This window comes from Alligator mississippiensis, chromosome 1 (assembly GCF_030867095.1).
Source record: "Alligator mississippiensis isolate rAllMis1 chromosome 1, rAllMis1, whole genome shotgun sequence".
Lineage (NCBI taxonomy): Eukaryota > Metazoa > Chordata > Crocodylia > Alligatoridae > Alligator > Alligator mississippiensis.
This window is the reverse complement of record NC_081824.1, coordinates 409,922,104-409,945,617: the sequence shown is the minus strand read 5'-3', so window position 1 is coordinate 409,945,617 and position 23,514 is coordinate 409,922,104. Positions and strand designations below refer to the sequence as shown.

Sequence of the window (23,514 nt, the reverse complement as noted above, 5' to 3'; positions counted from 1 at the left end):
TAATACAAAGTTGGCACTGATTAGTGTTTAGCAAGTCAAGCTCAGATTTCATAAATGTTTTTAAAAACAGAAAATCTACTTTTCTAGTTCCATGACTAATCAGATATGTTGAGGTTCAAAACAGTATTCTGATCCATTCCATTTTTATGGAGGTATTACATTCATACATTGCTTTATAGAAAAGTATGTTCTGTGCTATTACGCCTATCTGAACTCTGGAAATGTAGGTCTGTCCAGCTTGGGTTGGCTGGCAAAGGGTGGGACATTTGTTTTGCATTTGAAAAGTCAGAATGCTATGGGTACAGTGGAATTACAGTGGACTGATAGAAGACGAGTATTATGCTTGAAAGGAAATCCCTCAGAAAATATTTTTATATATGCATTATTGAGAACATGTAATATTCCCTGCTGAGGGAAACCATGATCCTTTGAATTGAATAGTGATTCTTTAAGAGAACTTGTATATTTTGCTGCCATTGCCTAATAGACAGCAGAGGGTACATTAACTCTGTGGCTCACTGACACTTCTAAACAATTAAACTATAAATCTTTAAACATTCATTTTCAAATATCATAGTTATAAAAACTAATACAAATATTTTTTGAAACTTTTTTCATAGTCAATGCGTGGCATGCTTGTTTAAGTGGGAATATGTACTTAATGGATGTATTTTGGTTTGGGGATTTTTTTTGGCTTGACAGCAGTTGGCATCTTAGGTCAGCTTAAAACCAATTATGAACAGCTGGCACAGCAGAAATCAAGATCAATATGTTTACAACACAAGGTCGATTTTTTCTTCTAATGTTATTTTATTAAGGACATAGAGGGAGGAAGAAGCAATAAATGTACGTTTTTATAACAATTGTGCCAAAGTACAGTGTTATCTGTGCATCTAAAGCAGGGGTGGGCAAAATACTAGGGCTGTGCAAAGCTTCGGTCCCTGATTCAATTAGGTGGAAATGCAGCCCAATTCGGCAGCCAAATCTCTGAATCCAAATCAAATCAGAAGACCCTTTAATTTCTCTGAATCTAATTGGAACCCTCTAAATTGATCTGAAGAGATTTGGAAAGATTTGGTGATTTGGATATAGACATATAGCTTTAAATGTTTTTTCTATATACCTCAAGGTACCAGGTGGTTTATGAATGTTGAGATGGTGGGGCAGATGAAGCATCTGACAAGAGTATGGAGGGTCCCCAACATGCTTGGCAGCAGACCCAGAAGCGAACCAGAAGCACTTCCAGTCCACTTCTGGATCCACCAGGGAGTGTGCAGGGGCCCCCTGAGTCCCCCCTGGCTTGGTGGCTGGTGCTTCCTGGGTCTGGGGAGGCACCTGGGGTCCCCCCGTGGCTGATCACTGAGCCGGGGGGGCACAAGGGCCCCTCCCCCCCCCTGTGCACTTGACGGCAGACATGGAAGTGGACCGAAAGTACTTGGCTCACCGCCAAGCATGCGGGGAGCCCCCATGCTCCTGTGGGACGCTCCATTTGCTCCAGCATGGCAGCACACCTGGTACCTCGAGGTCTGTAGAAAAAACATTTAAAGCTGGGTCTGTGGCTGAATTGCTGATTCTCCATATCAACATTGAATCTTCAGATTCAGATTCAGCTGTGATCCGAATCAACAAATTGAATCATTGTCCCTGATTTGGGCCGAATCCGAATTGAATTCGGATAGCCCTTTTTGCACACCCCTACAAAATACTGCCCGCAGGCCAGATCCAGCCTGCCAACTGACTGGATCTGACCCATGGCTGCCCCTGTGGTGCTTCACATGGAGCTGAGCCCCAGCAGCTCCCACTGGGGCAGCCCATGCTGCGATCCTGCTGGCTGGGGGCCCTGACCAGTGCATGCAGCTTCTGGCGGGGCTGTTTCTGGTGCTGCTTCTGGTGCTGCTCTGCCCCCCTCACCTCTAGTGGGATCTGCCTGGCTGGACCTTCCCGCCTACCTGCCAGAGTGGGGCATCAGGGGCAAGGGCAGAAGGAGGAGCCACTGCTGCAGGTGAAGGGAGCTAGAGCAGCACCCAGCTGGCTGCAGCCACACCAGGAATAGCCCTCCCAGAAGCTGTGTGTGCTGGCCAGGGCCTGGGTCAGCTGGGTGCTGCTCTGTTCCCCTTGCCTCCAGTGATGGCTCTTCTTCCCACTTCTGCCTTTTCTGTGCCACTCCAGGTGTGCTGGCAGGGAGCTTCAGCTGGGCAGCTCCCGCTGGAGGTGAGAGGAGCAGAGCAGCACCTAGCTATCTGCAGCCACACCAGGAACAGCCCTGCCAGAAGCTATGCACAGGGGACAGCCAGTGCTGGGGCTGGGCTGGTGGGCATAGGCAGGAGTGCAGTGCAGGCTGCCCCAGGCGGGACTCGGTCCCAGGTGGAGTGCCCCCAGGCAGTGCCCCCCCCCGCCTCTTCCTTCACCTCACCCCTAGCTGGCTCCTGGGACCTAGCGCTGAGGTAATCCCCTGACCCACACACATCCCCATACACACCCTCCATTCCCCCACAGGGAAAGGGTGTGCAGGAAGCAGATTGTGGCTCGCTCAGCCCAGGCTCAGGCCCCGAGCTGTCACTGCCCTTCCTCCTGGCCCCATGATCCTGGCCTTGTCCAGCCATCCCATTCCCAAAAACTGCTCCCCACCAGCCCAAAGCTGCATAGGGAGTTTTGGTGAGTTGGTGTGTGTGTGTGTGTGGGGGGGGGGGGCCCAAATAATTGCCCACTCCTGGTCTAAAGAGATATAGGGGATACTTTTTCCCTGTCACAAGATGCCCTGGTTGCACTCTTCAGTATTCTCAGCAGAGAAGTGGGCAGTTGCTGCTAAACTTATTTCTCTCTCACGCTGGTTTTATTGGATTATTTCATACAGTGGAATGGTAAGAATTCAAAAATGAAAAAAGCTGTTGAGTCATCTAGTCCATATCCCAGCTAACGCTGGATTGTTTTCTGAGGATCTTTGTCCAGTTTGGCTTCAAATGTGATTGGACTTTGTCCAGTTTCCTTGGAAGATTATTCTGCAATAGAATACATTCCATTATTAGGAAACTTTTCCTGTCAGTTTAAATTTTTCCTGCTCAGTGCAGGCACATTATTCCCAGTAATATTTTCTTGAAAATCCCTACTAAAAAGAAATCCAAAGGAACCCTTTCTTTAGTGTGTGCATCTTCCTAATGCTTACAGATGATTATCACATTTTCCTTTTGATTGTAGTTTAATCAAGCTCATATGTATTTAATATTTTCTCATAAGTCAGCTCTTCTAGATTAACTTTTAGTATTATTATTATTGAGTCAAATTTTGAATTCTTCAGTTTTACACTCTGCAATGAAAGCTTTGCCTGAATAAGGATTTAAGGATTTGTAGGATTATTTTGAGGGTTTTTTTAAACCCTTTCCTGTGACTTTATTGAGATATCTATCAATTCCCCATGCAGGAGGTATGATCTTGCAGGGTGTACAAAATGGATGACACGCCCTTGCTTTATGATTTATGGTTCAGTGGGAAACTCTGTTTCCTGTTCTGCCATTATTTGGTAGTGTGCTCTTGCCAAAGTTGCTTGAACTTTCAGCTTGTTTAATTTCCCCATCTGTAGAATCCACTTTTTGGAAAGCATATGGAGATCAACGTGTTGATAAGTGTACTACCTCAATGTACATTTTCACTGACTGACTGTATCACATGCATACTGGCTTCTGGCTTCTTTACTATTTCACCCAGGAAGAGCACAGACAAACTGCAGACACTTCCTCAGCTGATGAAGGGTATTTGTACCTGAAAGCTTGCAAAGAAGAATTTTTCCAACTATTTGAGTTGCTTTAATAAAAGATATCAGATTTACCCAAATAACCTTGTCTGTAAAGAATCAATAAGGGCTACTATTATTAATGCTTTTTTTATACAACGCTCTTTGTTACATCATGTGCATTGGCTGTTTCTGTGACTATCTTATTAGCACCTTTAAGTATACTTGCATAACTGGGTAGTTCTGTGCCCTGGGTTGTGGTGGTACATGGGGCAGAAACCACTACTAGGCTACAGAAGCTAGGAAAGCAGCAGCAGTGACTATTTTTGCACTCCCCCTCCTCTCTCCTCCCAAGTCGACTCCTAGAGCTAGTGTCTTGGTCTGCCTGCCCTCCACCCCTGTCCTCCCTTAGTTATACTACTATTGCTTGTTGGCAGTACACCTTTGTAATCATTAGCTTATATATCTCTAAACTTATACTTGATTTGTGGGGGTTTTTCAGTCACAATCAGATTTTTCTCATGTTGTTTTTCAGCTGTATGTTTTATATTGACTTCAGTGTAGTTACACTTAATTTATACTGGTGTAACTGGGAGATGAATTGAGTCTCAAAGCTTTCCTAGGTCCTTTCATATTATTACTAGCCAATTGCCTGTTAAGAAGGATGGATTTCAGGGAGTGTTTACATGGCTCCCCCTTACCCCCCACTCACCCTTTGGGGCCAGCCATGTAAAGACTCCCTCCACTGCTGCAGTGTCCTCCTCCAGTCTCTGGCGCGGGGACTCTCTCTCCCTGCCCGTACCTGCTCGGGTCCATGCAGCCTCCCTCCCCACTGCCTCCCCTTCCCTGCCGGCTGTTGTCAGGACCCCCTTCCTGCTCCTCTCTCTCCTTCCCTCTCTACTACCCGGCCCTGACAACAGCCACCACTGTGACCCCTCCCCTTCGCCTCCCCCTGCCCTGCTCCCCTCCCTGCCCGCTGCCTCCCCCTCCCTGCTGGCTGTTCTGGGGGGCATTGGGGATGCGTGGGGGGGTGCTGCCACCATGACCACCAACCCTGTCAGGCAGGGAGGCATGGGGAAGCCCTGCTGCTTGGGTGGCCGGGATGTGTTCACTGCCACCACCAACTTCCCCAGCAGCGGCTCAAACTTGGGCCTGTGCAGCCAATTGCTGCCTGCCCTCTTGGTGGCGCATGTATTGTTAGCCAAAAGCATTATGGACAGACAGACATGGAGCTAGACAGACAGACTAAGCCCTTTATTGTATTAGAATTCTCTCCTCACTGACATGTATCATTAGTCTTTAGTGTAAATGCATTTACAGCTGAAACTAATAGCCCTACTTCTTCCAGAACATGAATAAAGAAATTAAGTTAAACTCATCCAAATACAACATCCAAATATGTTGAGGGATAGTTTGTTACTTATCTTATGACTCAGAGTTCAGCCTCTACCCTCTGTAACTTCTAAAGGGCCAAGAAGAAACTAATAGTCAGGAGGCCGCAACCTAAGCACAGTAACCAGTCTTTGCTCAGTTGAGGCCTGTGTTGTAAACTTGCCCGGAGTCTGAGCTCTGCACTTAATTTACATTAGATGGAACAAAACACAGCTGTTTTCATCATTCGTACAGACATGTGGCCCTCAGAGACTACAGGTTCTACCATAGTACACAATGATTTATCTTGATACTAACAGACAAGATGCCAAGTTGTCTGCTGGGACATATGCCTCTAGGTATCAATCTCCTTATTACAGAAGAGAATGGCCCTACGGTAGATTTTAGCCCCCTTTGTTTAAGAATGCTCTGCTAGCCTGACATTTCTTTATTTATCACTGCACTGACCCTACTCTTCCGGAAGCCTATTGACTTTCCCTGGACAAGTAATTTTTTTAATGTTTCTGTAACATTTGGGTACCTCTTTTCCCTTTTCATTTGGTGGCAGAGGTGGTCACTTAACCAGACTTCTTGGATTCTCTCACTTTATCCTCCTGCTGTTCCCCTTCGCAGCCCCTGTTTTTTGTCTCCTGCTGTGGAAGGCAGACAAACTAGTTCTGGTGCTTTTTATCCTTTCTTCTCTATGAAGTCGGTTTCTAATTTTGACAATATTCAGAGGAAATACTTTTCCATGAACCAATGCATCTAACTTGATAGCCACACTGATTCTAGCTTCAGACAGTCATTCAGTACTTTTTCTTCCCTTCCCTTTTTAAGGACTTGGGGATAGATGCAGAATTCATGCATTCCCAAGATGAGAGCTGAGATGGCTTTTCTGGATTGCTTCTGGGCATGTGTAGTAGGCCAAGTCTAGTTGCTTATGGATTTATTAAGACAAAATAGAGGTGCATAAAAATCATCTTGGTAGTTTTGTGACTGGTGTATGAGGTGGAATAGGATCATGGGTTTGTGATGCCTAAGATTTGTCCAAATGTCACGCAGGTAGAATGGGGTGTAAGTTGTAGCCATGTTGGTGTAAGGACATAGGCAGACAAAGTTCTTTGGGGTAAATCCAATATCTGTTATAAGACCAACTCAAATAGTTGGAAAAATTCTTCTTTGCAAGTTTTCAGGTATAATGTCCTTTGTCAGGTTGAGGAAGCATCTGCAGATAGTCTGTGCTCTTCCTGGACAGAATAGTAAAGCAGCCAGAGGCCAGGACGTGTTCAAGAAAGCCAGTCAGTTAAAATGTAAATTGAGGTGGTCAGTAGGTGCAAGACAGGTGAGGAGGGGAAGGGGAATGTATGTATCTCTAGTTTCAGGGGTGTAGGTTGTAGCCATGTTGGTCTAAGGACATAGGCAGATAAGTTTCCGTGGGTGAATCTGATATCTTTTATTAGACCAAGCCAAATAGTTGGAAAATAATTATTAAGCAAGCTTTCGGGTTCAAAAACCCTTTGTCAGGCTAAGGAAGTTTCAGCAGTTGGTATGTGCTCTTCCTGGATGGAATGAAAAGTAAAGAAGCCAGAGGCTGGGCTGGTATGCATACAAGACAGGTAGTCAGTGAAAATGTAGATTGAGGAGTCAATGTGTGAGACACAGGCTGGGGGGGGGGGGGCAGGGAGAGAGAAAAGGGGGATGAAAGTGGAGAGTTACCTGAGGAGTCAGATGTCAGGCAGATTATAATGTGTCATAAATCCAATGTCTATATTTAGTCCATGATTTTTAGTATCCAGGAGGGTGATGAAGTGGAGTTCATAGGCTCGTCTCTGGGAAGTGTTTTGTCAGTTTTCTTTGAGGATCAGGACTGAGAGATTGCAGAGAGAGTGGTTTTCTTGTGAGAAATGTGCCTCCACAGGGAATTGGGTATTTCTGTCTTTGATAGATTTCTGGTGTGCGTTCATTCTGGTGCGCAGTTGTTGTTTGGTCTCTCCTACGTATTTTCCATCAGGGCATTTAGTGCATTGGATGAGGTATATTACATTTCTGGAGGTGCAGCTGTAAAATCCAGGAATGCTGCTGGCTCTGTGTTGGGGTGTAGTAATAGTGGGGGTGGTGGAGATGTGTTGGCAGGTTTTGCATTTCTTGTCATGGCACGGTCTGGATCCTTTTGGTGTGTTCTGGGCTTGAGGAAGTTTGCTTCTGGTGATGAGGTTAGCGAGGTTCGGTGCTTGTTTGAAGGCTAGGATCGGGTGGCTCTGGGAAGATCTTTTTAAAAATAGGGTCTCTTTCTAGTATGGGTTGCAATTGTTTGAGAATTTTCTGTACAGGTTCAAGGGAGAGGTGATATGTCATAACCAGCAGTGTGCGATTTGTGGGGGGTTTTCTTCTGTACTGCAGCAGTTCTTCACGTGGTATCCAGGTGGCTCTTTCAAACGTGCGATCTGCCTCTCTGGAGGAGTGTCCTTGTTGAATGAAAGCCAAAGTCCTTGTTGAGTGTCTATATTTAGTCCATGATTTTTGTATCCAGTAGATTGAGGAAGTGAAGTTCATAGGCTTGTCTGTGAAAAGTGTTTTGTAAATTTCCTTTGAGGATTAAAACTGAGAGATTGGCTAGAGAGTGGTTTTCTTTTGAGAAATGTTCCCCCACAGCTAATTGGGTGTTCTTGTCTTTGATAGATTTCCAGTGTGTGGTAATGGTGCACAGCTGTTGTTTCGTTTTTCCTACATATTTTCCGTTAGGGCATTTGATACACTGGATGAAATATATAACATTTCTGGAGGTGCAGTTGTGAATTCCAGGAATGTTGATGGTTCTGTTTTGGGTGCAGTAATTGTGGGGGTGGTGGAGATGTCTTGGTAGGTTTTACATTTTTTGTCATTGTATGGTCTGGATTCATTTGGTGTGTTTTGGTCCATAGGAAGTTTGCTTCTCGTGATGAGCAGGGATCCTGGTTTTCTCTGATTTAAAACAATCCCCAATTTTCAGTTTAAAAAAAAGTAACCCCAAATCCACATTTGTTTCATGTAATCACAGAAAAATTTGGATTTGGGGTTACTTTTTTAACTGAAAATTGGGGATTGTTTTAAATCAGAGACCACCAGGATCCCTAGTGATGAGGTTGGTGAGGTTTGGTGCTTGTTTAAAGGCTAGGATGGGTGGTTCTGACATCTTCCCAGTTTCTGTGATAGCCAGAGCATTCACTTGGTCCTACCAAGGGCCACTGGGAATCAGTTAATGAATGTGGACCCAAAAATGCCTAGCCAGTGATTGTGTTTTCCCTGCACATATGCTTAAGGATGTGAACCCAGACTTTACATACCAATGTGTCTTGATGGAGAAAATGACTAAACAGGTTAAAAAGTCTTATTTCATTATCTTGTAGCACAGTTCATTGCACACTGTGTGTGAAGTTAATTTTATCAATGATACACATGCTAATATATTTTAGCAATGCTATTTTGATATACTGAAGCCGAAGTCCTCTATACAATACTTTTCTTAAATGTATTAGACATTGCATCTTAGGGGAGCTGTAAGAAGATTGACTCCCAGGTATAATCTTTTCCTTTCTCTTCCACAGAAAAGTTAGAATGTTTAATTTGACTTATGGTAATTAGTATAATTTCACATGGGTTCTGGAGATAAGAGAGGAGGTGGGATGTATTTAGCTTCCTTAATTTGCCTTTATTAAGTATGCCAAGCACAAACTTTTGGGCCTTGATGTAGAGTCAAAGGTGGAAAATGCTGCTGAACTAAATTTAAAATGAAAAGTTCTTCTAAAATACTGGTGGTGATGATGATGGAAATAAAAGTGGAAGTCTGAATAAAGGAAGTATGATAAAGGAATACTTTTCATTTGTTTATTCCCTTATTTTAGTCTATGTGTATGGGGCTTTTGGAAATGAACTAGAGCCACGAATGTGCCTATCTGAAAGTAAAATTATGATGAACAAAGTAGGGCAGGGTGGCACCTTAAAGATTGGTCATGGGCAGATGTTACTTTTATAGTGCTAGATGTGTCACAGAACTTTGAAACAAAGAAGTGCTGCAATACTCTTCAGGTAGGGTGCATGGTAGGGATTGCAGTTCTGCTCCCTGCCTCTCTGTCCATGGGGGTGGCAGGCTGTCAGTGCATGGGCAGCTGCCACTGGACTCTCTTGGTGGGGCTGCTGCTTGCTCCCTTCTCTCCCCTTCAGGGAATTAGAAGACTAAGAATAATCAGGGACTGCCCTCCCTACTGTCCCTCCCTCTGCCCTTGGAGGGGAGGGACAGAGCACTGCACAGTGCTGAGGGTCCAAGAGATTTTCCTGTAACACTATGGTACATTGTACAGATGTTATATGTAGCATTACATTTCCTGTTTCCTGTTTTTGTGGAACGTCTTCCATTTTGTAGCACTATAGGGGATGGGCACTTTTGTCCACTCAGCTATTTTAATCCTACAAATGTAACGTCTGTCTGTGGCCTAACTGGTTTGGAGAGGCATGAGTTTTTATAGGGAGCAACCTACTTTTCATGTGCCACCATGCCCTACCTTTTTCCTGTTTTCAAACTAATAGGGTTAACTACCTTATTAAACAGGTACATCTTAAAATATATCATATTTATTGAAGGAGTTATTGTTTGATTGTTAACTGAGAAAACATTAATGGTGAAAATAATCAAAATGCTAAAATTCTAATATAATTCTAAATCTGGAATTCTAAAATAATCATTTGAGAATAATGTTGCAAAGAAACAAGCCATGCTAGTTAGTATTTCTTTACTTGATGCTGAAATTGTTGCCCTCTGATTTCAGAAATGCAAAAATTCAGTACTGTAGACCATCCAACTTAGTCATGTTTTCTAATGGATGAGTAAAATGTATGTGTTTGATAACTGCAGTAATTACTTCAGTAATAATATGAAATGGGTAAGGGATGATCTAAGACTTGGTGAGATCACTTATTTATTAGACAAAATCTGTATCTTGTTTTTATTTTCAGGTTGTAAAACAATCAGTGAGCATATCTGACAGTGGAATGCTCTTCTCATATAGATTAATAGATAATTACTTGTTGTATTATTTTTAACTTTTGTTTTTACCATCCTAGGATAAGAAACCTTTTTCTCTAATATGAAAACTTACATTTTACATAAATGTGGCTTCTTCCAAGTGAGTGGATTTTTGGAGGTCTAGTGTGTGGTGTCTAAAAGAACTGGAATAGACACCTTTTGGCTTGCTTGTCATTCAGAGATCCTCAGCAGACACCAACAGCATTTTTCTGTGCCATACCCAGGTCTAAAAACAGAAAGACGAGGATGCAGGAAATCTGTATCTGTCTTTCAGTTTTTGCTTGGTTTACTTTGTTGCATTATTCTTTTTATGCTTTGCCCAAAATAAGATACTATTTCTTCCAACAGGAGAAGTCTGGTTGTAAGGTTGTAAATTACAATCTTTTATCCTAGTAATTTAATTTAAAACTTAGCTATTGGCCAAACACGTTCCATAGGGTTCTACTGTGTGATGCACAACTAACCCTTTCTTCATTATAGAGGGCTAAACATTCAAAAAGCCTGAGGCGGAATTGATCCAAGTTGCGTGGTTTTCTGTAAGTGGTGTAGTTTAGATTAGTAGCAAACAACACACATTCATTCTCGTCTGTGGGAGAGGGAGCAAATCTTAGACTGGGTTTTGCCATTTTTAACCAGTGTGCCAAACTTCTGTTCTATTAACAGGTATAGACTGGTTTTGTGCGCTGAACTTCTGTTCTGGATATAGACCAGTTTCTGATAACTTATAACGGTAAAAGTGTAATGTCTGTACCTGGCTGAGAAGTGTTCTGCAGAGGCTAGAGGCTTCAGCATTCAGTAGTAACCATGGCTGCTACAACTGATGAATGGGTGCTGGTATATCTATTTTTATTTCTCTAATATATCACTAACGGTGGTTACAAATTAAGATGAAGAATCTTGTATAAATGTTCAGTTGCATAGATAGAATAGGTGGTTGCCAAAGGAAATTAATGTTCATGGAAAATTTCAAATAATTTTAAGCTTCTCCACCCACCCAACTTTCCATAGTTTTTCTTTCTTTGTCAAACTGGGAAAAAGGTTTTTTTTTAAAAAACACTTTTAAGAAAAAATGTTGGTTTTGAAAAACAATGACAGGTTTATAATAGTTTCAATATTTGATTTCTAGTTTTTTATTCCTAAAAATCTGGAAACTATCAACCAAAAGTACAGGGTTTAAAAAAAAAATATTTCAGAAGCTATATGTTGTTGAAATAAATGGTTTGATAAAGAAGGTAGATCAGCTCCAATAGGATGGTGTTAAAAATACAGCAGCTGAAAAGACCTTGGGCTCCTTACACATCTTATGATGCATCCCTCAGTTGTGGTCAGTGCTGGAGAATGTGACTAGGATTCTTACTTTTAAATCTGGAAGTTGGTGGGAAATCTCACTTCAAGCTGAAATTGTGAAAAAAAAAGGGGCGTGCTTAAATTCAGCAGGCTTGGAAATAATGATAAACGCCAAGACGTCAAAACAACTGAGGAAACTATTCAAGTTATACCAGTATGCAGCAGCATGCCTTCAATTTGTCTGTAGCCAAATGCTTTTTCTATTTAATAATCCTGTCTTCCAGGGTCTAGAGTGGTGGTTCATTGCATGTAATGTGTTGCTGTCGTGCCATCGGGCATTAAAAAAAGAGATTGAAATTATCTTGAGGAAACCAAATCGCTTTATTTCAAAGACAAATTAGATTGATGTATCTTACCATCCTCTATAGATTTCTTCATAAGCGCATTACTAGTTGAAGAGGTACCAGACATTTTATATATTATAGCAATTTGCATACGTTCATTAAGCTGTACTTTGTAAGGCATACTGACAGGGGCATTTGATGAATTTTTTTTGTGCACTGTATTGTGTCTTTACACAGAGCAGTCTGTTAAATTATGCCTTTGTCCTTTAGTCTGTCAGTTTGTCAGTACTGGAAAATGAAGATGTAAGTAACTCTGGTAGGTTTTTTTTTGGTATTTAAATGTAGGATAACTTTGGAAGGCATAATTTTTTTCTAAGATGCAGCCCATGATGATAAAGAAAGAAGAATAGTACACATAAATACTATTTCTGATTGGTTTCATATCTATATGTGTTTTTCAGAATGTCCACTTCTAAAATGAATGCTACTTGGATGCAGGGTTTTAGAAATGATATGGTAGTGACAAGAGTGCAGGTCTGTTCCAGTTAAACAATAGTGTGAGCAGGTAGTTTTCTGTGTCACGTTTGCAGGCAAGTATTTAGAAGGAGCACCACAGTGCAGTGTGATAGCTGATTTGCCGGGCAGATACAGCGGCACTTTCTTATGCCATACCTGTGAACCATATTTCTCCTACTAGATCCTTTCCCTGTACTAGATCCTTCCTCCCCTTAACTAGATCCTTCACACAGCATATTGTGCATGATATCCCAGACCTTTCCTGTGCATTTTGGGTAGCAAGTTACTACACTGCTGAAATAGTTGAATGATGACTACAACTACATTATTTTAATGAAGCTTTAGGTTAACACCCCTTTTAGATGAATCAGAGTAGTTCATGTATCAGACATTTCTGATTCAGACTGCCTGCCAGCTCAGTCAGTGCCATCTGACATTGTGATGGCATTTGATACTTCATTCCCATTTTGAATGGTGTTGTTAGAAGAAAAATGTACCCCCTTTACTATTTTGGTTCCAGAAATACCAGCAGAAGGAGGCTTTTTGTCAGAGCTATGCCAGCTCCCACAAATTTTGAAAGAATTTGCTGCTAACAAATCCTTGTCCACACCGTGGGTTTCGCCAGCAGACCTGTGTTGGATATGGGGTGGGATCTTTTCACATCCTTATCTGTCAAATCTGCTGGCAGAACTTTGATGTAGACAAGCCTATGGAATCCAAATGGCAACTTGTAGGAAAGGCACTGCCTCACTGGGCCAGCCGAGTTCAACCTGTATGAGTTGATGTTAATGTGGAATAAACACTGCAGCAGGGAACTGGGACTAGAGGCAGAAGATATTGGCAGAAAAAAGGATAAGAGATGAGACAGAAACACAAGAGGGGAAAGGGTAGATTAGAGAGTTTACAACATCTGAAGAAGAGAACATCACAAGGCTAAGTGATGGACCAGGAGGAAAGTAAAGAAAAAGAAACAGAGATAGTGGTAGGGATTATTCAACAATTCTTTGTATTGTTCCTGATGGTATAACTTACTAAGTAGCTCCATTGCTTTTATAGATGTTTGGCTGATTTTCATTTTAGCTTTAATGGGATTCTCTTTGTGATTCCTGTGTTTCTCTTCTTGGAGGCACTGACACCTTTGGGGATCAAATGGTATGCAGAGAGATAGCCCTGTTGTTCATACACCTTTAGTGTGGATTCCAAACTTTTAAAGTCATGCATTTGACAGAAACAGTAGGGGCCATAAATGAGTATATGGAGTAAACAGTCTTGGAAACTGTCATATTTCTAAAGATTTCCTGGAATATATGGAATGTAGAGTCAAGTGGGATTTTTGTTTTTTTTTAAATATAAAATAGTAACTGCAAGTCAATATGCTGTATCTCTGATAAAAAGAATTGGTAAAATCCTCACAAACTATTGATTTGAAATTTTTCTTCTGGTTCTGATTCTCAAAAACACCCTGAACTTTATGCCTGTTTGTTTCTGCAGGAATGATAAGGGAAATAAATTTAAAATATCAGCACTGTTAATTATCTTCGGACTTTAGAATAAACAGCACATTAAGAGGAATGGAAGTACTTTATATTTCTCTAACTGCACATTCACACTAAGAAATACCTGTTTTTCATCAAAAGGTCAGTTACGTGACCAAGAATATGAATGGCTGGTGGGCATAGTTTTCCTGACTACTGGATCATTTAATCTTGTTGGGGTGCCTTCGCTCCATCTCTATGAGAGTTCATACTAGTGGCAGCAATGGTGTAGTTTGCAGGTGAAACCTGGGCAAGAAACTAGTGTAGACTCACTTGTAGAGCTATTATTGTCTAACAGCATTTTCTGCAGAAATCATAGATAGTGATGGGATAGGTGTCTTAGAAATATTCAAAGTAAATTGGTAGATAGAAACTGATGGGGATATCAGCGAAGTGATGGTACATAAAAAAGACATACTGAAGCATAGCCAGACACTTAAACTGTTGCCGGTTCTTTCTGTGTTTTCTTTTCTTTCTTTCCCTGGTCTGTTGATTTTTTGTTTGCTTGTTTGTTTTCTTTTCTTTCTATGCTACATCTTTCTGAGTTAACTGTCTCCCCACCACCCCCCATGCTTTCTTCACCACATTAGATTTATCAAATAGATTATTCCATCTATGCATCACTGTGTCAGAATCACTAGGAGAATTTATAGAGGCTCTAGGGAATAATTGTGGCTAGGTGCTATGCATGTGCCTGCAAAATTGTATGCAGCCAACATTTAGAATGTCATAGAATTGCCCTTTTTAGCATTTCATGAGACTAAAATGGCAAAATATGATGATGATCCTCATTTGTACATGGTTCTTTTATTTGTGCCCTTATTCTACTGCAAATCCAAGGTTGTTTAAGGCTCAAATATGTGTATATATAGCAGTGTATGTGGTTTAATAACAGATTTTTTTCCCCCTGGTATGTCACTAACAGTTTTGCATATTGAATGTAAGGTTTTTGTTTTGTTTTATTTTTGTTCTGTCATTATGGATGGTTGTTACAAAATTAGTAGTCTGAAACATGTTTCCAGAACCTATATTGTACTATTTTTGAGTTTTGCATCCAAGTTTACTTTAAAGATGTATATAGTTTTTCTGATATTCAGCAGATTATCAAATAGTGCATCATTCTTATCATGCATAAAATACTCTGCATGATGGTAAATGACTGGTATATTTGAAACTTATTACCAAATGGTAATTTTGTACATTGAGTTTACTTTTTCTTTTATGTGCTTAAACCACTGACTTTTAGCAAGATATTTTTAATGTATTTGATTTACCTTTTCAGCTCTTGAACATTGAACTTGAAGCAAACCTTGATTGTATGCTCCAAGAAACTTGGAGAAGATCTGCAATACAAAGGTACCATATAGGATAAATCTATATGTTGTGTTAAATGATTTGGAGAGTGCTATATGCTTTAATGTCAGTTTAATGTTGCATTTCTTAAATCTCCTGATAAATCTCTTGTCATAAATGAGGTAAAAAGTTAGTTCTTGCTGGGATAAATGTTCAGTAATGTGTGTGTCATTTGTATGGCAAAACTTAGAAATGCATAATAAAAAGTTGTTGTTTAGAGAGAGATGCATAGCAAATATGGAAGTTTCTTTTCAAATTAAGTGCAAATGTGTTTGTGCATGTAGTGTTATGGAAGTTGGGAATGCAAAAAAAGATGGAGAATCAGTAAGGCTAAGATACAGTTCTCTATTTGAGTCCTGCTTCTCCAAACACTTTGTCATATATGTAACTTTGCTGTTGTGCTTATTCTCACTGACTTCAGTTGTGACTACTCATAGTAGTAAAGTTAAATATGTAAAAAAAAAAAAAAAAAAATTTTGCAGGATCAGGCCCGCAGTAGACAAAATCTAGCTGTCTTTTAAAGTTTATGTTAAAACTGGATGCTGTTGAAGCTGGAATGTCACCTGAGACATGCAGGTGTACAGGTGTTAAAGAATAAAGTCACAAGTATAGGTAAATAGTTATCAGCTCATTGGGAGTCACTCAAATTAGGTCTTAACAGCTGTGGTACTTGAAAATGCTGCTGAACTATTGTTGATGAAGAGAAGGAAATTAAGAGATTCTCAAAAGGATTTATTGATCTAGACAGTCTTTCCATTTTAGATCTAAAGAGAAGCAGGTTTTTTGAATGGATGGATTTGACAAACAAACTTTTATTTGATCTGTACAGGGAGCTTAAAGGAGATTTTGAATGGCAAAGAATGAATTGTTCTTATGAAATAAAAACGAGGACTAGCTCTTGATGTAGTGGTACCCCTGGTGAAGGACAGAATTTGGCATTAACCTGGTTGTTCCCTAATGAAAATACAATATATTTATATAGCTGTATTTTTATCTGGAGATCCCAGAGTGTTTGGAAAAAATTGGAGAAGGGCTGTTATTTCCTTATGGGTGGGGATGGTGAGAGAGAGAGAGGACATGTGCATCGTTAGTGCAAAAGAGCCAGACCCTGTGATGGAGAGCAGAGCAGGGCCTCATAGAGCAAACAGTAGCAACTCATGCAAAGGACTTGGGAGGGCAAGTTTCTCTGATCTTGTCTCCCTCACATTTCAGGAATTTCCTCCTTTGTTTCTCTCCTTTAGCTTTATTCTGCTCTTCCTTTAGTGCTTTTGTTCTCTAATTTGTTCTACTTTCTTCTTTCTTTTCTTTCTTTTTTTTTTTTTGCCTTTCATTTTTGCCTTTTTTACATCTTTGGGTTTTTCCCTTCCCTTTTCAATTTGTTCAGAGTCTCTATGGGATTGGCAGCAGTAACATCGTCTTATATGTGGAAGGAGTATAGGCTTTAAAAGAAAGCTTTAGTAGAATTAGATTCCCCTTTTTATCAGCAATTCAGAGCCTGCGCTAAAAGGAAATGTGTTAGCCATCCTGTAAGTTTTACTTTTGTGGCTAGCTCCCATGTTTGTTCCCTGTATTTTTAAGCCCTATGAGCATCTGCCTTGTAATTAATACCTACACCCAGTTGAAGAATAAGCCTAAACCTTGTTCTTAAACTTGACACAAACTTTTATTTAATGATAGTCTCAATCTGTTTGTGGCCTAAACTTGTTCTCCTTGGAGGAACGTAAGAGCATTTTTACATGTGTTCCTGATGTGGTGCCAGGTGCTTTTAATTAGTGAGCCAGGCTAATGAAAAGTGCCTGCACGTCACATGCATCAGTGGTGCAGCACACCTGTGCACTTAGAAAATGGTGGCGGTGTGGTTTTAACTAAAGCACATTGAACATGTTTTAATTTAAAGCACACTGCCACCATTTTCTCAGCATGAAGGCATACTGAACTGCTGATGCGCATGACACATGAGGCTGCCAGAGCACATCAATTTACATGCTCCAGCAGACTTGATTAATCAAGTCTGCTCTGACTTGCTGGATTTCCAGTGCATGGGAGCAGGCTCCCTGCATATGTTTCAGTGCCTTAAATGCCCTTCAGTGGCATCAATAGTGAACCATATATCGGTGCACATCCAAGTAGAGATTGGGTTAATAGGACTGCTGCTTTCTGGCTGGTGTTCTTTTCTGCATCATGTCTGGTGCTCAGATGTTAGCAGAATTCCTGGGAGCTCCAAGCTGAAAGGTCCTGCTGTTTCCAAAACAGGCTGCCATTACCTACAGTCCTGGTCGGGAGTGAAATGGTTCTTCTGCTCCTTTCTCTGCTCACAATTCCCCTTTCCATTGAGATATAAGTTACTCTGTTTTCCTGAAGCACTGTCCAACACAATTCAGTTCCTGAGACTTAATCTCTTTACAAAGATATAGTTCTGCGGGCAGAAAGGCAGAAGTAGTGTATGATATTTTTATGGCACAGTTCACTTTCTACTGGTCTTAAGAACTAGTGACCACATGCATCAAACCATGCAGTCACCACCCAATGGTTCTCCATAGACAGATGGCTCATAAACCTGTAAGCGTTTAAGCTCTAGTATATGGAGTGCCAAACACTGATGAGGTAACCAAATTCTTTGGTTCCTGTCACTTTGCCCAAGATTCCAGCAAGGAATGACTTACATATGTGCACATTTTTGGATAGTCTTTCAAGCAGGTCATTGAGCATAATGTATTTGTAAATGTAACCTCAAATGGATATATGGATCTGAGTGTGTTTTTATGAATAGTGGTTATGTAAAAGTGCATTCCCATTTGACTGGTTATTCGCCTGAAATGTTTCGCAAATGGTTGGCAGCACTGTAATATGAGTTGGTAAGAAAGATGAAAGAAAAGCATAAATGGAATAGGTCAGTCTGACCTTAGTTTAGGTCACTATAATCTTGAGTGGAGTCTGAGGTAGAAAAACTCTAGCAAGGATTCATATTACGGTAGTGGAGATAGGGTGGCTCCTTAAGGTGGTGGAAAGTCATGGGGAGTCAATGCAGATCAAAATTGGCAGTTCTGCCCCTTTGAAAATGGAGTCAGGTCAACCTTGTAGGTGTCTCCACCAAGGGGCTGCAATGCCTTAAAAAAATGAAGTAGGTTCTTTGCCATAGGTGGTTGATCCAAACTGATAAGGGTAATCACCTAGCGTGGCCATCATAGAGGACAGTCTGGTTGTCCCCTGTCCTCTTTTGGTACAAAACTTGGATGCCTTTATTATTTCTTCAAGAGAAAAATAGAGGACATAAAGGCATCAGGTTTCGTCTCAATAGAGGGCAGAATAGCAGAAAACCAGAATGTTCTGTATGATGGCCACCCTATAATTACCTACGCTCCTGCAGTAGAGAGAGAGTGAGGTACCTCCAGAGGGTGATTCTGGGATCTCAGATATTGAGCTGGGAGGTGCCTAAAGATAGTCAATAAGAAGTGGTAGGCACAGAGCTGTGTCTGAATCCCTGCCTTTCTTAAGGGGTTAGGCTGCTTTCTAAAACATTAGGTGCTTCTTTCATCTCAGATCCAGGGTACTCAGAGTGGAGGCATCAAATTGACCGCTAGTGATAATGGTGCCCACCTTTTGCATAATAGCCTAGCAATTTGCATGTGAAGGGGGGCTCTCTTTTAGATCCTCTTCCTATTGAGGGGATTCAAGTTTTTTCTCCCTTCTCTCAGGAGACTGCACTCCTGCTGCCAGGACCATTTCTGGATTTTTTATGTTAGGCAGTCAGTAGTTAAAAAGCAAAAATAATGCTGGCAAGAAGGACTAGAAACCAAGTTTCCTCCTTTCCATTGATGTGTTGATATTACTGGGCACATAGTGTCATTTTATCCTTCTAGCTTTCTGGAAAGTGCTCTAACCAGTAAGGTATTGTGCAAAAGGTGGATGTTACCCTTCTTACCTTTCAGGGTTCCTAAGTGAGATTGACTGAGAGAGAAGCACTTTGTACTGAACTGAGTGATGTCAGGGTGAGTTAGATGTGCTCTGTGGGCATCTAGTGGGTCAGGGTAGATTTTAGGTTTTTTCCAATTGGGCTTAGCTGAGATTTTAGATGTCTACATACTTGAACTGGATTGCTTCTGATCATATTTAGAAGACTTGAGACCTGTGGGTGCCTGTAGACATGCAGGGAGGCTGGTCCAACATGCTGTAATTACAGCACGACAGAGCAGACTCAAGTGAGTCTGCTGGAGCATGCTAATTAGAGTGCTCCAGCAGCTTCCATGTCTCATGTGACAGCAGCCCTGTGCTTCAAAATAGTGGTGGAGGAATTTTAAGTAAAGCTTCCTCTCTACTTCTTTCACCCCCCTCCCCCCCCCCCCCCCCCCCCCCCCCCGGTGCATGTGTAAAAATGCCCTATGAGTCTAGGGACTTTTACAAGCTAAAATGGAGGTGGCAAATTATTTTAGGTGTTAATGAGGGCTTTGCAGCCACTGAACCAGGGTTGATCTGGATTTTTCTTTTTGACTTAGACAACATCATACCATGTAAGCCATGCATAGGTGCTTAAGGGGATGATTTGGAGTTAGCTCAGCCATTTTGGCTACAGAATACACTGATTTAGCAGTTTCCCTGAGAGACTCCCATTGGCAGAGTGGCAGACCTTGGTGTTAATTGAATATTGGGTAACATTATCTTCCTTCCATTCAGCAGGATGAGCTCCATACATCTTTATATCTTTCATCTTCAAGGACAAATTTGTGGAACTTCAACTGTTGTTTTTAAAAGCTAATCAGGAAAATAAAGCCTGATTTCCAGGACTTTTTGTTTATCTAAAAAAAAAAAAAAGAGAGAGAGAGAAATCTTGTCTGTTCATAAATGTTATTGAAGAAAGGAGTGTGATTGGCTTTTTGTACAGTTGGAATGTTAGACTGCAATAATTATATATATAACCAATCCATTTTGAAGGAGATGGAGTAAAATCCATGTTCCATCTGTGGAAGTTTGTGTAAAACAAAGAAAAGCTAAGTTGGCTTTTATTAACCTTGGAGAAATAACTAGCATATCTTTTAAATGTTCTTAAATGCTAAATGCAAAAACCATTGTTACACTGTGACAAATTGACAAAAAGCTTAAAACTCACCTTCTGTTGGCACCAGAGTTGGCCAAAACCTAATTTAAGCTTTTAAAGTGATGATAGTAATGTCCTCAGCTGACTGGGACTGGGACTACTTGCCATTTCATAGTTACAAAATATTTTAATTTTCTCTGTTTGTCCTCTGTTTATTGAGCAAAGTTCAACTGGTATGCACTGAAGTCCCAAGACTAGACTCTGAGCCTCTCTGTGACCATTTTGCTCCCTCCAGCAGTGCAGTTTGGCCAGAAAGATAGCAGATCTTCTACAGGCAGTGTACAGTGTACGTGAGAGGGTGGCTCTTGCCATGAACAACTGGTGCCTTCTGAGACTGGGAACGCACCATTTGTAGACGGCATCGGTAGCGGAGGTTGGGGGTTGGTGAGTGGGGACCACCCACAGACGGTGTGGGGGGGTGGCAAGCGGCAAGCAGAGATTGACTGCAGATGGTGGTGAGTGGTGACTGCTCGCAGACGCCAGCGGCGGCATTGGTGGCAAGGGGGGGTGGTGGTGAGTGGCAACTGCCTGCAGGTGGTGGCGACTGCTTGCAGGTGGTGGTGGTTAGGGGGGGCAGGTGGTGAGTGGCAACCATCCATAGAACCCGGTGGTATCCAAAATCAGGGGGGGCACATGACTCTCTGTGTCCCTCCTGTGTGTCGCTTATGGCTATCACTCTCCCCACACTACTGTCAGGTCTCTGAAGAAAGGGGGTTCCACTGACGATGCAAAGGAGTGGACAGGTATGGCCAAAACATAAAACTCTAGCTGACAAAATCAGCTCCTTTGGACCACAGCCAGCAGACTTGTTTGGACCAGCCTCAAGGATTGTTTAAAATGACAACAGAGGTTGTAAAAGCCCTTAGTCAGCTAAGGTTAGAGGAGCTGATAACAGCTGCTTTCTTCCTTTCCCTACTTAGCTGCATCCTGCACTTACGTGAGGCCTCATTCAAAGGACTTTTGCCGATTTCTTTGAGCTTTGGGTCCAGCTTTGTGCCATGGGGAGTTAAGGCAACATCATCTATTTGCTAATAGCTACAGGCAGTAATAATTTTGAAAGTTTATTTGTTTAGATACAGCATCAGCTTCAGCTTCTGCAATACTCCCATTATTTGTAGTTTACCCTTTGCTTTCTAAGATAAGTTACATGCTTTGTGCAAGTGTGTGTGTTTTCTGCTGTAATGTTGCCTATATTTAACAAAGTTTTGCAAAATGCTAAATGTTAAAATATTTTTGTTTATCATTTTAAATTGGTTTGGATCAGGTGTTGCAAATATTTGTCTCCCTCAGCAGTGCTGGAAAATATGTATTTTATGGTAGGTGATTACAATCTACAATACTTTGGTACGTGGGAATTTGAAAGTAATGTTTCCCTGTGATTCACTGGAACAGTTGTGGGCGAGTCACATTGCTAAACAGTTACCAAGTAACATACTGTATTATAAATTGAAGATGTCAGTACTGCATTATACAGCTCTGAGACTTAAAGCAAAGGAACTTTGAAATTGTCTTAGTTAATGTTGGTTACCATTTATAGATCTAGTAAATCCATGCACAAATTTAATTCCGAGTTAAGGACACCAAAGGAAAATGAGGATAACTTTTTTTGCTTCCCTGCCTTGATTATTTAGGAGTGTGCTGAGTATGGAACAGTGCCAGGGCAAGTGGGCTTTTTAAATTTCTAGCATCCATGTAAATGCGCCATGAGTTACAGTGATCCCCCGGACCCAACAAATGTTCGCTGTTGGGTGGGGGAACAAGCTGCAGTTTGGAGCAGCTGTGAGTCTGCAGCCACTTTCCTCTAGTCCTGCCCCTTTCTCTCCAAGCCCTGGCCTTGTCTTCAGAATGGGAGTTGGGGAAGGGAGTGGAGGGAGCTTGGTCCAGGGGTTGCCCAGCCTGTGCTGGAGAGTGGGATGGGTTGATTGGAGCCCTCCCCCAGGTGGGAGGGGGACCTCAATCCACCTGCCCCACCTTCTAGTGCAGGCTACATCAGCCCAGCCCTGCTCCTGGCATGTGCGGACACAAGTTAATGAAGGCACTCCACTTTGGAGTGCCTTCATCTGAACCCTCATGTAATGAGGGTTCAGATTGCTGTGGGATCAGGCCCTTTTAAAGCATTCTGCAGCCATGTGCTTCTGTAAGGGCATGGGTGTAGAGCGCTTCAGGGGGTCAATCATGTGACAAAATATCACTTGTGTCAGTGGCCTCAGGGACCATCTCTGATCCCAGACAAACTTAACTGCATGTCATTTAGATATGCATGGTTGTGAAGGTATTATAATATTTACACTCAACATATGAAGTGAGTCTAATGGGCAATCTTCTGATAATTCGTTTACAACTCTGTATTTTGTCTGTTCAGGGATATTTTGGGGCATTGTCTTAGGACTGAATGTAACTATACAGAATCATGCTTTACTTAATTTGTATAAAGATATGAGTCTGTGTTTTTTGTTCCTTTATATATATATATATATATATATGAATGATATATCTTAATATTTAATTCATTATGTTATGATGGTATCTGTAATATTCTAGACAATGTAGCAACATATGAAATGAGAAACACATTATTCTGTGGGAAGACAGGATACTGAGCATAGTGTCATAAATTGGTTTCTGGCAGTGAGACCCAAAAGATATATTGTAGCACTGTGAATCTATGCATGTTCTAATTGTATTAAATGCTTTGCAACAATTTGCACTTCAGTGTAGCTAACAAAGAAATTTACTCTCCAATAGCTAAATGACATAATCTTTAAAATTATTATTTTTTGTCTGTATCGTGTGAGTTATTGTTTTGAAAACTCAGGATTTATTATGCAAGTGCCAGAACCTGTACCAATTATCTTATGTGCAATGCATGTACACACTCAAAATGACTACTTGGCAACTATTATGTGTTTTACAACTGGCAAGAATTCTTGTGGGCGGTATCTTTTTATTGGACCAGCATATGGTTGGTATAGACATAGGCAAGCTTTAAAATGCCCGAGGAAGGGTATTACAGTACCCTTCCTCAGGCATTTTACAAAATGCTAGTAATGACAAATAGAGGTTTTTATATACCAAAAGATTATACGTGGACTTTTGAACACTTTTGGAAGAATAACTTGAATTCCCTTTTATGAAAATATTTTTTTTTTTATTTAAAGTCAGTTATGGTTGTACCTTGCATTTGAAAATACATTTTCACTACTAAATTACTGTTACTCCTACTACTAATA

At 41.2% G+C, this 23,514-nt stretch overlaps 1 protein-coding gene across 9 annotated transcripts in view; it reads left to right on the top strand.

The window, feature by feature from the left end:
- The window catches only part of ENOX1 (ecto-NOX disulfide-thiol exchanger 1), a 541,543-nt gene that overhangs the window by 93,405 nt on the left and 424,624 nt on the right, over positions 1 to 23,514 (top strand). For 7 of the 9 annotated variants that reach the window (XM_059725304.1, XM_059725332.1, XM_019500473.2 and 4 more), the window contains one exon: positions 15,122 to 15,195. The exons of the other annotated variants lie outside the window; for them this stretch is intronic. The gene's annotated coding sequence lies outside the window, so the exon portion shown is untranslated. The remainder of the gene's footprint in view (positions 1 to 15,121; positions 15,196 to 23,514) is intronic. 9 annotated transcript variants of the gene reach the window in all.